The 16,913-nt window shown below is 37.6% G+C and overlaps 1 long non-coding RNA gene across 2 annotated transcripts in view; it reads right to left on the bottom strand.

Moving 5' to 3' along the window:
- Nucleotides 1-2,923: 2,923 nt before the first annotated feature.
- Nucleotides 2,924-16,913, bottom strand: part of LOC105705545 (uncharacterized) — a 35,055-nt gene continuing 21,065 nt past the window's right edge. Inside the window, exons 1-2 of one of the 2 annotated variants that reach the window (XR_001104691.2) lie at nt 14,430-15,725; nt 2,924-3,132 (exon numbers count right to left, since the gene is read on the bottom strand). This is a non-coding gene — a long non-coding RNA (uncharacterized LOC105705545). Of the gene's footprint in view, nt 3,133-14,429; nt 15,726-16,913 lie in introns of those variants that run through there. The other variant, XR_001104692.2, reaches the window with a different exon arrangement.

Raw genomic sequence — 16,913 nt, 5'->3', positions numbered from 1 at the left:
TTGGCCAGAATGATGTCAATCTCCTGACCACATGATCCACCAGCCTCTGCCTCCCAAAGTGCTGGGATTACAGGTTTGAGCCACCGCTCTCAGCCTGCAGCACTATTTACAATAGCAAAGACATGGAACTAACCCAAAAGCCCATCAATGATAGACTGCATAAAGAAAATGTTGTACATATACACCATGGAATACTATGCAGCCATAAAAAGGAATGAGATCATGTCCTTTGCAGGAACATGGATGAAGCTGGTAGCCATCATGCTCAGCAAACTAACACAGGAACAGAAAAATCAAACACCGAATGTTCTCATTCATAAGTGGGAGTTGAACACATAGAACTCCGAATGTTCTCATTCATAATGTATGATTCTCATTCATAAGTGGGAGTGAACATGGACCCAGAGAGGGGAACATCATACACTGGGGCCTGTTAGGGGGTGGGGATAGGGATGGGGGAGGGAAGTTAAAGGATGAGTCAATAGGAAAAAGAAAAAAAAATGAGCATTTATTTATCATACACCAGTGGGATGTGGCTGCTCTATACTAGGCTTGGCTGGCTTTGGCTGAGCTCACTGATTTTCTGCAGAGCAGTTCTACTCCATATGCCTCACCACCATCTTTGCTTGAATCGTTTGCCAACATTTCATTGGCCCAATGCAAGGCGCATGGTAGAGGTGAAGAGTCGGAGTTGAAGGGCTCTATCAAAGGTATATGGCAATGAGTATGGGTGCGGGGAGAAGTAAAGAATCGGGTCATTATTTCAATCGAGTTTAATTAGTTACAAGGAAAGTGAATTGGGTTGAGAGCTAAATTTTATTCTACTGTATTCATTCCTGTTTTTAGTAAACTCCCTCCAGTTTTATGTATAAGCACTATCTTTACATCTAGGGTATACCAAGGTAAAATTCAAGGTTGCTCCTTCAAAAAGGATTGCTATCTTATGGGTAATATAAACACGTCCACAATTACAACACACCATGGTATTGCAAATAGTGTTATGAGAGCAAAGAGCAGAGTTCCAAAAAGGGTTGTATTTAAGCTGAAGAAAAGTGAAAGGTTTGGGATGACTCCCTTAAGACATTGTTTGTGCTGAATCCTGAAGTGTAGGTGGTTTAGATTAGAGACTGAGAATAGCAAATGTGCCTGAAGCATTTATTAGATGCAGCAAGATGTCAGGAGATGAAGATATGAAAGTCATACCATAAAGGGATGTGTATGTCACCCTAAACAGCCCAAAATGTGTCCTAAAGGCAATGGGAGGCTATGAAAGACTAAGCAAGTTCCCAAATTTTGCATAAAAAGTATGAACAATGCCTGACAATTTATTGATGGATACTTAAATAAGAAGGTAAGTGGCATTATACAGAGGAAAGCTTTCTTTAATATGTCTTCATTTTTATATCCCCAAAGAGTCTTTCTTTCTGATGTCTCTGAGCAACATCAAGCCCTGAATGACTGGTTCACATTCAATAATCAATAACATGTGAGATATATACCAAAGGGTTGATTTACTTGTATGCACTGAGAAATATCACTTTCACAGAAACCACAAATATTTTAGTGAAAAAGGTTGGTACATTGGCTCTCAGTGGCCAAATTATGTGGTCATGCAGTGATTATAATAAAAGCCTGTTTCATTAATTTACTGAGAAATATTACAGTGACAAGAACCACAAACAGAAAGGAGGCAGACATTGGAATCTGATTTCTTGATGAGCATGAAATAAAAATAATGACAGGTAGATAAATTAAATGTTTAATGGTAACAGGCAAGGATAGCTGATGTTTTCATCTCACAGTAGAGTTGGTCTTTTCGTTCAGATTAGAAAACTTTAGACTTCCTGGCTCCATATCCAAGATCTAGCCTTGCCAGTGGGACATAAATAACTTAATATCCAATGACAAGTGTATCCTCTCCATTGCATGATCATTACCATTTCCTCAAATACATGGCCACTTTTACTATATTTCCACGGTTGACTGATGTCCCTCCTGTGTGGCAGCCTTTATCTTTAAATATGTTAATACTTCAACCAGAAGCCATTTGGTACATCCTAAGTCTACTGATCTATAATCTAATATTGATTTTATCATTTATCTCCAAGAGAGTCAATTATTTCCTTTATTGTAACATTCCCAGTGGGCTCCTTATTGTAGTCCCTTAAAACTTAAAAACAAGGACACTAGAATGTGCTGTCAACAACTATTATATAAATATATATATGTAGTCAAGTGAAAAAAAAAAAAAGAAAACAGACATTTGGTTATTTAATGATACTCCACTAGTGAATTTTGACCTGCAATAAAAGCACATATTTTCTCAAAGTTATTTAGACCGATATATCCATGAAAACATGCCTTTAATACATATGAAATCTTAACTTCAATTAGTACATCTTTCTAATTGTATAGCAAAGGGCAACAGATCTCTCCATTTAATCTTCAAAACAGAAAAAGAAAGAATTTGTTTGTTCTCTGATTTCTCAGTTTGTATGTGTGTTCTTTATTATCATAAAATATTTGAGTGAAATAGAATTTCTGTTTATCGATGACTTCTGTTAAAGTTCAGAAACACTTCTGACACCTAAATAATACTTTGATTACATTATTCCTATTTTTTGGCAACAAATTAAGAAAAGGAAATAATCAGTCTCCAAATTACACACTGATATTGAGTGTATATGGCTTTAACTATGTTGAGGCAACACAAGCAATTAAAATTAGGTATTGAACGCACCCATGATATACGAGTTAGGCAGAAAGTCAGAAAATCTTAATACCTCTGTAGAAATATTGCTACTTTGGTTTTGTTTCTGTTTTTTGTTGTGTTTTACATCTGAGTTAGGGATTGTGAGATTGAAGATTACTATTTTTAATAGAATGCTTTTGTTTACAAGTAATAGAAACAATTCAAAGAAAATTAATATATATATAATTTATTGCTTTTGTGTTTGGAAAGAATTGCAGGTAGTGCTTTATCACAGCTCAAAAGAAATCCTAGGACTTGTCTTTATTCTTTTTGCATTTCTCAACATCTCTTCCTGTGTGTTTGCTTCATTCCTTGGAGGTTTCTCTCTCTTGATTCAAGATGGATGGCCTTGGCTCCCCAAAAATCATACTTCTGCATTCCTATGAAGCAAAGAAAAACATTTCTACCACAATCTCCAACTGCATGCTTTGAGATTCACTCTGATCCAACCAGCTAAACAACAGGCCCATCTGGGAACAAATATGGCTAGGAAGCCCATGTGCCATGACTGTGCCTAGCAATCGTGCTCAGTTTCCTGTAGCGCATGGTTGTTATTGGAGGAGGAAGGAAATGTTCATTAAAATCAGAGTAGTGTACTAATAGAAAGGGAATACATTTAGAGGTCAAAGAAACAACCTTGCACTCTGGTTTTAATATCAAATACATGCATTAAAAATTATTTCTGTCCAGAAATAAATCCATGTATTTGTGGCTAGTTGATTTTCAACAAAGGTGCCAAGAAAACAAAATAAAAATGGACAGTCTCTTCAATAAATGGTGTTGGGAAAACTGGATATCCACTTGCAGAAGAATGAAACTAGACCCTTATTTCACACCATACTTAATGGAAAGTGGATTAAAGACTTAAGCACGGACCTGAAACTGTTAACTGCTAGAAGAAAACATAGAGGAAAGCTCTATTGGTCTGGGCAATTATTATTAATTTTTTTTGACATGACTCCAAAAGCACAGGCAACAAAACCAAAAAAAGATAAATGGGATCATGAAAAGTAAATAGTTTCTACACAGTAAAGGAAACAATCAGCAGAGTCAGAAGACAACTTGTGGAATGGGAGAAAATATTTGCAAACCATACATCTGATAAGGGATTAATGCCCAAAATACATAAGAAACTCAAACTCAATAGAACAAAAATAAATAAACTGATTTAAAAATGGGCAAAGGACCAAGATATATATTTCTTAAGAGAAGAAATATAATGGGCAAGAAATATATTTAAAAGTTCTTGACATTACTTATCATCAGAGAAATGCAAATTAAAACCACCAAGAGATATCACTTCACACCTGTTTGAATGGCTGTTGTAAAGAAAGATTAAAGATAACAAGTGCTGTTGAGGATTGGAGAAAAGGGGAGCCCTGTACACTGAGGAATGTAAATTTATACAGTCATTATGGAAAACAGTAAATAGGTCACTTGAGAAATTAAAAGTAGAGCTATAATATAATCCAGCAAATCCACTCCTGGGTATATATCCAAAAGAAATGAAATCAGCATGTTGAAGAGATATTTGCACTTCCATGCTCATTGCAACATTATTCACAACAGCCAAGATAAGGAATCTATCTAAGTGTCCATCAGTGGATGAATGAATAAAGAAAACATGATATATAAACATGATGGAATACTTTTCAGTCTTAACAAAACAGAAATCTTGTCAGTTTTGACAACATGGATGATCCTGGAGATTAAGTGAAATAAACCAAGCACAGAAAGACAAATACTGAGTTTCCTCACTTTTATGTGAAATTTTAAAAATTAAACTCACAGAATAATGGTCACCAGGGACTGGTGTGGAGGGGTAGGGGCTTGGAAGATTTTGATCTAAGGACAATTTTGGTTAGATAGGAAGAAAAAGTTCAAGCGATCCACCGTAAAACATAGTGACTACAGTTAATAACAACATACTGCATTTCAAAAATCATATTTTTGTGTTCTCACCATAAAACAAACTTTTGTGATATAATGCATACATTAATTACTTGATCGAGTCATTCAACAATGTATACATATTTCAAGACATCATGTACACAATAAATATATACAATTTTTAATGGTTTTTTTTTTTTTTTTCAGGTTTAGGATACAATTTTTTATTTGTTAATAAAAGATCTTAAAATTCCTATTCACAGTAATATATTTAGGTACTATGAATAGGACACACACACCAAAAATATGATTTCAGTAGACTTTTCAATAAAAAACATCTCACTAATCTAGTTTAAAAGCATTAACTATATTGAAATTGTTACTATATGCCTTCCCCCACAACAGAATGCCATAACCACTGCCCTTTGGCCTTAAGATATTCCCAAAGTACCACGGCTAATCAAAAGCAATTGAGGCTGCTAAGTACAGCTTCTCTTTCTAGGAAGCCACAAACTCACAAATTCACTGTCCAGTTTGCTTACTGTCTCCTGTCATTGCCCTACTCTGTAACAGTAATATGATGAATAACAAGGAGCCAGGAAGAACATGAACACATTACCAACAAGGAACAAATGGCTCAACCAGCTCCAGGGTGCTGAGTTTGCAACCCAGCTACGAGATTGTGTCATTTAGAAACTAGAAAGCAAATAACACACGCAAATTGAAACATATATTTCTGCATTGTAATGTTCTCTGCCTGTTTAGTGTTTTCTTCATATTTCAACTTGTTCTATATTGGCTCTGTTGAGAGATTTACATCTTACTTTCTTTCTAAAGGGCTACTAATTATCCTTTGGTAGTAACTAAACCAAATATCTGAATCTCCTTCTTCAGGGATCTTTAAATATTATATTTTTGTTTCTATTTTCCAGGAAGCATTTATTCTATTTCAGATGGCATAGAAATCTTACTGGCTTTTGCACAAGTAAATATTTTATCCCTTTTCAAGATGAATTGCAATTTTCTACCAGCCTTGAGCAGTGAGAAAATTTCAAGATGTCCACCTCATAGCATCTAGATTTTGATGAACTGAACCATCAAATTGTTCTGTGCATTTAATAACTTGTGCATTGGCAATGAATATTTCTCTAGTCAAGGTTGGTGTTATAAGGATTTAAGACACAGAAGTTCAGCAGTAAAATGTATATATAACCAATGGCCTTGGAAAAGAATTGAATGAATGTAGGTTTAAAATAAGGTTTTATACAATCTTATAAGTGCTTTAATGAATTATTAGGTAGTTTATTCTAACAAAAATATAACTTACATGCTAAATAGCAAAGGAAAGATATATTTGTTTCAGATTAATATTTCTATATAATGGAACTTAACTTACTTTCAAGGGCTTCTTTTTATATTATTGCCAGCTTGTACATAATAAAAGGTAAAAACATATCGCAAGTTACAGTTAACTATTTGAACTAGTAAAATATTGTATTGCTTAATCACAACATAAATACTCCTGTTAGCATTTGTTGTAATCATAGTTGACTTCAGAGGAGTTGTTGATATAAAAAATACTTAATTTTATATATAAGGTGAATAGCTGATATAAAGAAAAAGGCAATAAATAAAAAAGAATGCTCCATAGTACATTTTCAAAATTAATATTCAAATACTTTAGTTTTTCCTCTATGTCCTTCCAACTAAAACTGCTCTCAATATTTCTAACTCAAAATAGAAGCTACTGCCTCTTGCCTAGACTTTCTGACTTTACCAATTGATGAGGCCGTGGTGTGACCCTCATTTTCCTCCTGTAGGAATGAGAAACTCATTTCCCAGTTGCTGAGTTACTGCTGGCAACTTTCAACTGAGTATGCCTCAAAATTCCTTGAAGCCAGGGGCTCTCAAATTTCAGTGTGGATTGGGTGAGCTTAAAGCTCAGATGGCTGTTCCCTCAGATTTCTGATTTAGTAAATCTAGGGTGGAGTCCACCATTCTGCCTTTCTAGCAAGCACCAGGGTAATTCCTGATGTTCTGGGAAGCACACTTTGGGAACCAGAATCTTAGCTGAAGAGAGCTGCTCACCGAAGGTGACATTGCCCATCCTGATCTAGGCCAAGTCCACTGTGGGTACATAAGCCAGGCCTCCTTGCCTCAAAGAGGTAAAGCTAAAGGACTATCTCAGCTCCAGATCTCCCACTGAAACTGGCTGAGTCGTTTGTTATCATTGTTCAGTATTTCAACAATTCTTTCTGTCCAATCCTATTTCCATTCTCCCCCTTATAGGTTTGATCCTGTGGGTGCAACGAGACCCAAATTAATTTGCTTAAAACATCTAAGATTTTAATGGCTGATCAGCATTTGTAGAAAGCCGCCCGAACTTGTGTCTATATTTTGCATTCTCCCCAATTCTAGGCTAATAAACTTCTCAGTTTCTACTGGCTGTGTAATGCTGCTACAGAAATGTGTACAAATTCATAATGTATCAAAATGAGCTCCCACATGGGTGACACCAGAGTGCCTGTCCAGGTAGATTTCTCTCCTGCTCTCCGGACTAATATCTTTTCTATTTTCTTCCTACTTCCTATTCCACTGTTTATTGAAATACTGTCAGAAGATGGCCAGTTCATCTCTAGATACCTAGTTACACAAACCAGATGCCAAAGTCATCAGCCACCTCTTCCTTTCCCTTATTCGCCAAACCTAACCCCATAGCAATTCCTGTTGATTCTACCTAGAAAGTCTCTCTCCAATTTTTCTACATCTCTCCTAATTGTCCATTTACACCCTAGTGCAGACAAATATCATTTATCGCTTAGGTAACATTAGAGTCTTCCTGACTAGACCCAAGTTTTTGTTACCATCAGTCTGTTTTATGCCTTGGCAATGGCTCTAAAACAAAAATCTTATTTTCTTTCTCCCTTTTAATGCATTCCTCTTATCCTACAAATGTGCCTATGACCCATATACACAAATTGATCTCTGGATAAAGTACAAAATTATCAACTTAAGGCTGGGCATGGTGGCTCACGCCTGTAATTCCAGCACTTTGGGAGGCCAAGACAGGTGGATCATTTGAGGTCAGGAGTTCCAGACCAGTCTGACCAATATAGTAAAACCCCACCTCTATTAAAAATACAAAATTAGCCTGGTATGGTTGAGGGTGCCTGTAATCCCAGCTACTTGGGAAGCTGAGGCAGGAGAATTGTTTGAACCCAGGAGGCAGAGGTTGCAGTGAGCCGAGACCATGCCACTGTACTCCAGCCTGGGCAATAAGAGTGAAATTCTCTCTCGAAAGAAAGAAAAAAAGAGAGAAAGAAAGAAGAAAGAAAAAAAGAAAGAAAGAAAGAAAGAAAGAAAGAAAGAAAGAAAGAAAGAAAGAAAGAAAGAAAGAAAGAAAGAAAGAAAGAAAGAGAGAAAGAGAGAAAGAGAAAGAAAGAAGGAAGGAAAGAAAAGAAAGGAAGGAAGGAAGGAAAAGAAAGAAACTCAATTTAGATTACAATCCTCATGATCCATTCCTACTTCTCTCTCTTTTTTCATCTTATATTCCCTCATACAATACAATATGCTCCCACTATGCTAAACAACTGGAAGTTCCCAAGCCTTTGCATAAGCCACTCATCCAGAAAAATGTGCCTGGATTACCCAGGCTAAGAAAACAAACAAACAAGTTTATGGAAAAAATTTTGAAGTTTTATTTTCCTTGATAATAAATCAGATCCTGAGAGACAGGTCATAAAATCCCCAGTTGAGAAACACTGTCATATATACAATCCTTTAATATAAAAGCAAAGCCAAAGAATTATAGCAGTTGGGGGATGGAATGGCCTTTAAATAAAAGAAAGACCAACTCCCTTATTTTCCAAATAAAGAAAATGTTTTCTCAGAGAAGCTAAATGGACTCGTTTGGTGGACAGTAAGGGAGTCAGAACAAGATCAGGACAAGTATGGGTAAAGTTGAAGGAAATCTATAAAATATCAAAGAACTAAAAAAAAAAATGTTGCTTACGGAGGTGTCACCATTAATTTTGAAACCCAATACAAATACAATGGAGAGGGGGAAGAAATGGGAGCACTGACTCCCACACTGATTTCCGAGGTCACTGTCTCTTTCAGAAGGCATTGTTGCCAGTGTTTCTTTCTTTTTTTTTTTTTTTTGTATTTTAACCAAAAATAAAATTTATTTGGTTTATCCATGCTTTGCAAAATTAATTTATCATAACTAAAATGTTCCTTTCTACTTTTTTTATTGCATTTTAGGTTTTGGGGTACATATGAAGAACATGCAAGACTGTTGCATAGGTGCACACGTGGCAGTGTGATTTGCTGCCTTCCTCCCTTTCACCTATATGTGGCATTTCTCCCCATGTTATCCCTCTCCAACTCCCCACTCCCCGCTGTCCCTCCCCTGCCAGTGTTTCTTTATTGAGGGCAACAGAGACTTGGAATGAGGAGATTTACATATCTCTTCATCTCTTCGAATATGCCAGTTGTAACACCAATAGTTCATGTCTCAGGAGGAAAAGTATTTTATATTATTAACTGTATACACATGTGGAGCAAACATTCTCATCCATAACTAAATAATAAAAAATGTCACAAGCAAATTCTAAAATTTTCCACTCTATTTTATTATATTCTAAATCATTGAGAAAAGGACTGGCTGTGATCTTTTTCACTGTTTTGTCAGTCCAATAGTGGACTGTAAACAATAGTTTGAAAAAATAATGTGTTTGATTTCTCATTATTTGACCTCTGAATTTGAGATCCTCTTTGTGTTTTTTTGTCTATAACATCAATGATGTTTTTTTGGTTTTGGTTTTGGTTTTTGAGTATCACTCTGTTACCCAGGCTGGAGTACAATGGCATGGTCTCGGCTCACTGTAATCTTCGCCTCCCGGGTTCAAGCGATTCTCCCACCTCAGCCTCCTAAGTGGCTGGGACTACAGGAGCATGCCACCACATCTGGCTAATTTTTGTATTTTTAGTAGAGAAGGAGTTTCACCATGTTGGCCAGGCTGGTCTTGAATTCCTGATCTTGAGATCCACCCGCCTCGGTCTCCCAAAGTTCTGGGATTACAGGCATGAGCCACTGCATCTTGCCCCAATGATGCTTTTTAAATAGCACCAGTATATTTTGCCTTCTTGGTAAATTGCATTGGTCAATTAAGATTAAGCCATATAGCAGGAAAATGGAATATAACATTTCTTACTCAGCTGAGACTGCCATAACAAAATACCATAAAGGGGGTGGTTTAAACAACAGGAAATTTTTTTTATCGGTTCTGGAGGCTAGACTCTGAGATCAGTGTGCCAGCATGATCCAGTTCTTGTGAGAAGCCTCATCCTCGCTGGCAGATGGCCTCCTTCTCACTGTGTCCTCACATGGCAAAGAGAGAGCGAGAGAGACAGAAAACTTCCTGGTGTCTCTACTTATAAGGGTGCTAAGTTCATCATGAGCTCCCCACTTTTGTGACTGCAACTAAACTTATTCATCTCTTCAAAGCCCTATTTCCAAATACTATTAAATTGGAGGTTAAGTCTTCAACATATGACTTTTAGGGGGAACACAACAGTCCATGCTGTAATGGAAAGCAGCATACCTCCAAATAGAAAGGGCTTCCAGTCCTGGAGTTAAAAAGGAACTGGGGAAAGCAGAAGTGAAAGGTAGCAAGTAGCGTTTCAATCTCAGAATCAAAATTCGAGGAGAGGTTGTTAGAGATACCTTTATAAATGGAGAAGAGTTTATTCCTTATGTTCATTTAATAGTTTATAAAATTTCAAAACCCCTTGGAGAAGCAGCTTGACAACATAAGGTAGCTGCCACAAAGTATTAATGATGACATGATGCGATTAGGCAGAGAACGGATCCTGACATGGTGACCTCTCACGCTCCACAGCCAGGGAAAAGCATAAAAGAAGTTGAAAAGTTTTTACATGACACTTAGTGGGTGTTTAGTAGACAGCTCAAAGTCAGACACTTTGATATCCCAGTGTCATGAATCCTGGCAATAACCGAAGTGTGTGTCATGGGTAACAGAAGGAAATTTTCTTGCACAAAGTACATTTATACACTTCACGGAAGATGTAACAAGGACAGAGGCCAAGGCCTGAAAGTAGGCAAGATTGTTGACACCTCAACTGGAGGTACCCAGAAGCCAGTAGATAAGGACAACATAACATTATGTATGTTCCCATGGTGCCCAAACATCACCCAGAGACAGAAGTAGAAGAGGATGGAGACAGATGTGATTTGGATAATTGTTCCCTCCAAGTTTCGTGTTGAAATGTGATTCCCAAATGTTGCAGGTGGGGCCTAGTGGGAGGTGTTGGATATTGAGGGTGAATCCCTCATGACTGTCTTGGCACCATTCAATTGGTGTTGAGTGAGTGCTTTCTGTATTAGACCCCAGGAGAGCTGGTTGTTTAAAAGAGCTTAGCAGTCGGGCGTGGTGGCTCACGCCTGTAATCCCAGCACTTTGAGAGACCAAGATAGGCGGACCACAAGGTCAAGAGATCGAGACCACCTTGGCCAACAGGGTGAAACCTCGTCTCTACTAAAACTACAAAAATTAACTGGGTATAGTGGCACATGACTGTAGTTCCAGCTACTCAGGAGGCTGAGGCAGGAGAATCGCTGGAACCCTGGAGGCAGAGGTTACAGTGAGGTGAGATCACGCCACTGCACTCCAGCCTGGTGAGAGCAAGACTCTGTCTCAAAAAGAGAAGCAAAAAAGAAGCTTGACTCCTCCTCCCTTTCTCTCTTGCTCTTTCTTGTCGTGTGACTGGCTGGCTCGCCTTCACCTTGCACCATGATTGTAAGCATCCTGAGGCCTTTACCAGGAGCAGATGCTGGCACCATGTTTCCTGTACAGCCTGCAGAACCATAAGCCAAATGAATTTCTTTTTTTTATAAATTAGCCAGTCTCAGGTATAGCAATACACATTGACAAACACAGAGACAAAGTCTCAAGTCCAGGTACGTAGCACAAAGATATTGAGAAGGGCAGAAAGACGTTGTTGTTAAGCTACAACAGACTGCAATATATTTAATTGCCAAGTTTGTGACTTCAAATGTGACTCTGTTATACTTCACTTTTCTTTATAGACTCCCTCTCCATTAAAATATTTTGACCTGTCCTTATAATGTAATAAATGGATAAGGTGATTTCTAAAAATATAACCTGGGTTTTCATAAGAAGCTTGGGTCAAAAATTATGTGATTTTGTGCTAATATATTTAAAAACCAAGTAGTTAACTCTTCCCCTTACTCTATATGCCATATGTCGATATCATAGTTGTTGCATACATTTTCACAGAGTTATTTATTTATTTGAGACAGTGTCTGGCTTTGTCAGCCAGGCTGGAGTGCAGTGGCACAATCTTGGCTCACTGCAACCTCTGCCCTCCTGGGCTCATGTGATCCTATTACCTCAGCCTCCTAGGTAGCTGGAATCATAGACATGCACCACCATGCCTGGCCTTTTTTCATTTTTATAATTTTTTTTAGCAGAAACAAGGTCTCACCACGCTGTCTAGGCTGGTCTTGAACTCTTGAGCTCAAGCCATCCACCCACCTGAGCCTCTCAAAGTGCAGGGATGACAGACATGAGCTACCATACCCAGACACAGTTCTCATTTATAAAAAGAGGGTTCTCTGTACTGTTTTATATAAATACTACTCTTTTCTTGGAGTCCTCCAAAATACGTGAAAAGAAACATGTATAGCAAAGACTAAGTCTGAGATAAATAGTCATTTCTGGATAAATCTGTAACTAAGAATAGGATAACCTTCATTTGGCCACAGAGCATTGTAATGCCATAATACTATAATTGTCATGCTATGCTTAGCTATTTTTTTTTTTTTTTTTTTTTTTTTTGAGACGGAGTCTCGCTCTTGTTACCCAGGCTGGAGTGCAATGGCGCGATCTCGGCTCACCGCAACCTCTGCCTCCTGGGTTCAGGCAATTCTCCTGCCTCAGCCTCCTGAGTAGCTGGGATTACAGGCACGCGCCACCGTGCCCAGCTAATTTTTTTGTATTAATAGAGACGGGGTTTCACAATGTTGACCAGGATGGTCTCGATCTCTCGACCTCGTGATCCACCCGCCTCGGCCTCCCAAAGTGCTGGGATTACAGGCTTGAGCCACCGCGCCCGGCCTGCTTAGCTATTTTTAAGTGATTGTTGACTTTTACTGTATGCCTACCATATACTCATCACTGAGCTAAGTAGTCTCTGAGAATGCAGGGTTAACTGGACAATTTTTCTGCCCTATCAAAGCTGGTTCCCTAATTCATAATAGAAAATTAAACATTTACAAACAATATTGCCAGCTGTGGCATATTTCCTATGTTATAGGAGCAGCAGGGTGAGTCTTTTTAGTTATGCAAGGGGGCTGCATAGGGAAAATTGTGAGGGATAAAAGAAAGCTCTCCAGGTGGCCTTGAAATGACCTAATTCTCCCTCCTTTCTCGCTTATAGTTCTCATGAATATCTGTAGAATGTGCTTCGAATGTAATATCATGAGACAGCCAGGGACTGGAAAGCCGTGGTTCCATTCCAGTCTCCCCACCTAGAAACAGGAGGTCCTTCAAGCTTTAGCTCAATGAGTCCCATGACCCAGGACATAAAACCCAGGGTGGGCTGCTTTCCTGGGTCCCTCAGCTGCGGTGCAAGTGGTGCACATGAAGATCAGACTCCATCTGTCCTAGACAGCTTTCTTGAACCTTGGGAGAATGGCTTTTGAATCTTAGGTGTCTGTCATCTTTGTTGCCTATCTAAGTAATAAAGCCACTTCCTGTAACTTGTATGTGACTGTTCTGTCTCACCAGACTCTGACCACTTGGTAATCAGTGCACAGTGAATGTGCTTCACAGTAATAACTGGGCTAAATCTTAAGTTATAAATCGGAATTTTGTGTGTTTTTAAAATATTACCTTTTTTTTTTTTTTTTTTTTTTTTGAGACGGAGTCTTGCTCTGTCTCCAGTCTGGAGTGCAGTGGTGTAATCTCGGCTCACTGCAACCTCCGCCTCCTGGGTTTAAGCGATTCTTCTGCCTCAGCCTCCCGAGTAGCTGGGACTACAGGTGCGTGCCACCACACCCGGCTAATTTTTTTTTTGTATTTTTAGTAGAGACGGGGTTTCACCATGGTGAGGATGGTCTCGATCTCTTGACCTCGTGATCCGCCCGCCTCGGCCTCCCAAAGTGCTGGGATTACAGGCGTGAGCCACAGCGCCTGGCTAAAATATTTCTTTCTTACACTGAAGAGGCCTGACTGAATCTGGTAGAAATATTAGAATGGAACAAATTGGTGCCACAAAAAAAGTTTGAGATTTAATTTTGAGGTTTTACCTCATGAACTCATTGTTGAGTAGTAAAACAAGTCATTGAAACATAACTTTTAAAAGCCATGATGTGGTTGCTTATTTGAGGAAATTGCAATATATACCTATAAATATGGACAGATACCAACGACCCTAATGTTATCAGGATGGCTACTGTTGGCTTGGAAGAAAACATCCACAATGAATCACATACCAATTCAAATATTTTTGTGCTTCAAATATTTGGACAGGTCTGAAGATGAGATAACTTGGAAAATCCCTTGATAATTCAAAAATTGGCTTATGATGTTGAGGAGGTGAAATTACAAATGCATAAAACCCTGATCCGGATTAGGCCAATCAGATTTACTCTCTCAAGGATTTTAAATTCCAACAGATTCCAAGTGCTGGACTCTGCAGAACTTGTAAAATTAGGAATGGGTCAAGCATGGTTACCTACCAGCTTTGTTATTAGGCAAGCAGTGAAAGCCCAACTCCAGAAGAGTCAAGTGCTAAGGAAGGTAGGATTAAGAGTCAGGTGGATCCAAGAGAGGCAGAGAGAGATGGGGATGATTTCACTGTGTTGGTTTCTGGGTTGCCTTGATTGCCTTATTTGGGTGCTCTCCATTTCAACCCCTTACAGGGCCTGGCTGAACTTCTTGTTTTTATATTTTATGGGATACACCAAGATTGCTCCAAGTACTGACTAGATAATTATGAATGGGTTTTGTTACATCCAAACAGATGATGAACACACTTGTACTAGAAAAAAAAAATAGAGATAGAAGGCAGCTTAAGACTAAATCCAAAAAGGTAAAATATTGTATAGCACTATATATACATCTTTATCACAATGCTTATTTACTTCTTGACTCCATTGAATGAAAACAATAGAATATAAATGAATTCATATGCTGCCTTCATATTCCCCTGGGGTAGATGGCGGTACTAAAATCATATGTAATTTAGCTGAATGACATGGCTCCATAGTTTTATCCATGATACTCAGTTGAGAGAAAAAGTTACTTATTTTATCATTTCAATGTTTATTCTTTTCTGAAATAGATTAATTTAAAATGCTCAGGGTGATCTTGGAATATCATTTGATATTATGATTTTTTCCAGTCTATAAAAAAGGTTAAAAAAAATAGTAGTTGTTAGCCATTTATTTCCAAATGCCCAAATACGTTGGGAGTCAGACTGAATTTTTCTATAATTATCCAGATGTTGAACATATGTAAACTTTAAAAATAGAATAAGCAACTGCCACTTGATAAATCATAAGTTAGGGCAACATTCAGAATAGAAAAATCTTTGGAGAGGCAAAGTGTCCTTAATGACATCAACGACATTTTTCCATCAAATGGCTGCCCTCACCATCTTATTCTATTATGCAGTAACTTAATAGAGGCTCCCCTTGCCAGTGGCCCCCTCTAAATTCCTTTTCTTATTAACTTTTCAGAAATTCTTTCACAAAAAAGGGATTGACAGTTTCTCACTGTAAGCTCTCCCAAGAGAACTGTCATTTTAAGCCTTTAATTAAACAGAGCAATCTTTTACTTTAGGATTTTGCAAAACGTAGTCAATAGAAAAGGGAGCGTTTGAGGAACAAAGAAGTTTCCTTGATTCTCTTACATCCTACCAGGTAGGTGACTGTTCTAGCTACTCTCCTTAGCAAATCAGGCCTTGCTCGGCAAAAGAATCCTTAAGCAAAGATAATTTCAATACTTATTCAGTCTTATCATCATAATCTTTATCATTGCTATTCTCCTTCATGAATCATCTTTTTTCTTTGAAATCATATATTTTCCCCCAAAGAGAAGAAAATAAAGTAAAATGAACTCAAAGAGGCATGAAACATATTATATCAAGGAGATATGTTACTGATAGCAACTTTTATGAATGCATGTAAAATAAAATAATCACAAAAACAATAATGTACATACACTTATTCAAATATTTTCTGCAAGTTTTGATGAAATTTGCAATATACAAGTGCTTAAGGCAAATAATGTTGGTAGAATGCTGAAGTGGTGAATAGATCACCTATCTGCCACATCAAGGTAGATCGCCTATCTATGGGATCACATTAGGGATAGCACTACAGAGGGACTCTAGTCCATGATTAAGTTAGGAGAGGAGCTGGTGCTCCCTAAACTAAGGCAGCAGATGTGGCAGCTCATGTCATTAGTCAGTACACCAAATAGCTGTAACCATGAGGGTCAGACTCCTGACCATGACAGAGAAAGAATCAGTACTTCATAATCATGTATTTTAAAAATCATATGGCATTAAGAGCTGAGATTTATTTCTCTCCCAAGTCAGATATCTGTCCTAGCCAAAGTGCAATGGACGACAGCAAACCCCACATCAGCTACTTCTATTGCTTTGTGAATCTTCTATTGCTTTGAAGAATTCTTCCCCTGATAAGACTAACATATATGAGGTCTGGCCATTTGCCTTTGCTTTTATGAAAATATAAAAATAAAACATACAATGAAATAATTTAACAGATATTGATTTATCAAATACTTACCATTTATTAATCTTTCAACAAATAATTTTTGAGACTAACTGTGTGCCAGAAACTGTGTATGGACAATATATACACAGCATCGGGATACAAGAGAAAGTTCAAGACGGGGCTTTTATATTAGGATTACTGAGTTCAAATTCCAATGTTGCTTGTGATTAGTAGTGTGAGTTGAGCCAGTTCTAATCTCTGACTCACATTTTTTGTTTCATAAAATAGATACATTTGCAAGGTTTTCATGGGGATTAATGACTATTATGTTTATATGAATAGTACCTAATATAAACACGACAACTATAGAATTCCACTTTGGTCAATATATTATCACATTATTCTTTGAAAAAGAATCCTGATAATCAGGCCACATAAAGGAATTCTTAATTTAAATATACAAATGATTAAGCAATAAGT

This window comes from Aotus nancymaae, unplaced genomic scaffold (genome assembly GCF_030222135.1).
Source record: "Aotus nancymaae isolate 86718 unplaced genomic scaffold, 86718_ANA_hifiasm-v0.15.2.pri h1tg000022l_1, whole genome shotgun sequence".
In the NCBI taxonomy this organism is placed as follows: Eukaryota; Metazoa; Chordata; class Mammalia; order Primates; family Aotidae; genus Aotus; species Aotus nancymaae.
Note: the sequence above shows the minus strand (reverse complement) of the source record. Positions and strands in the feature narration are given on the sequence as shown.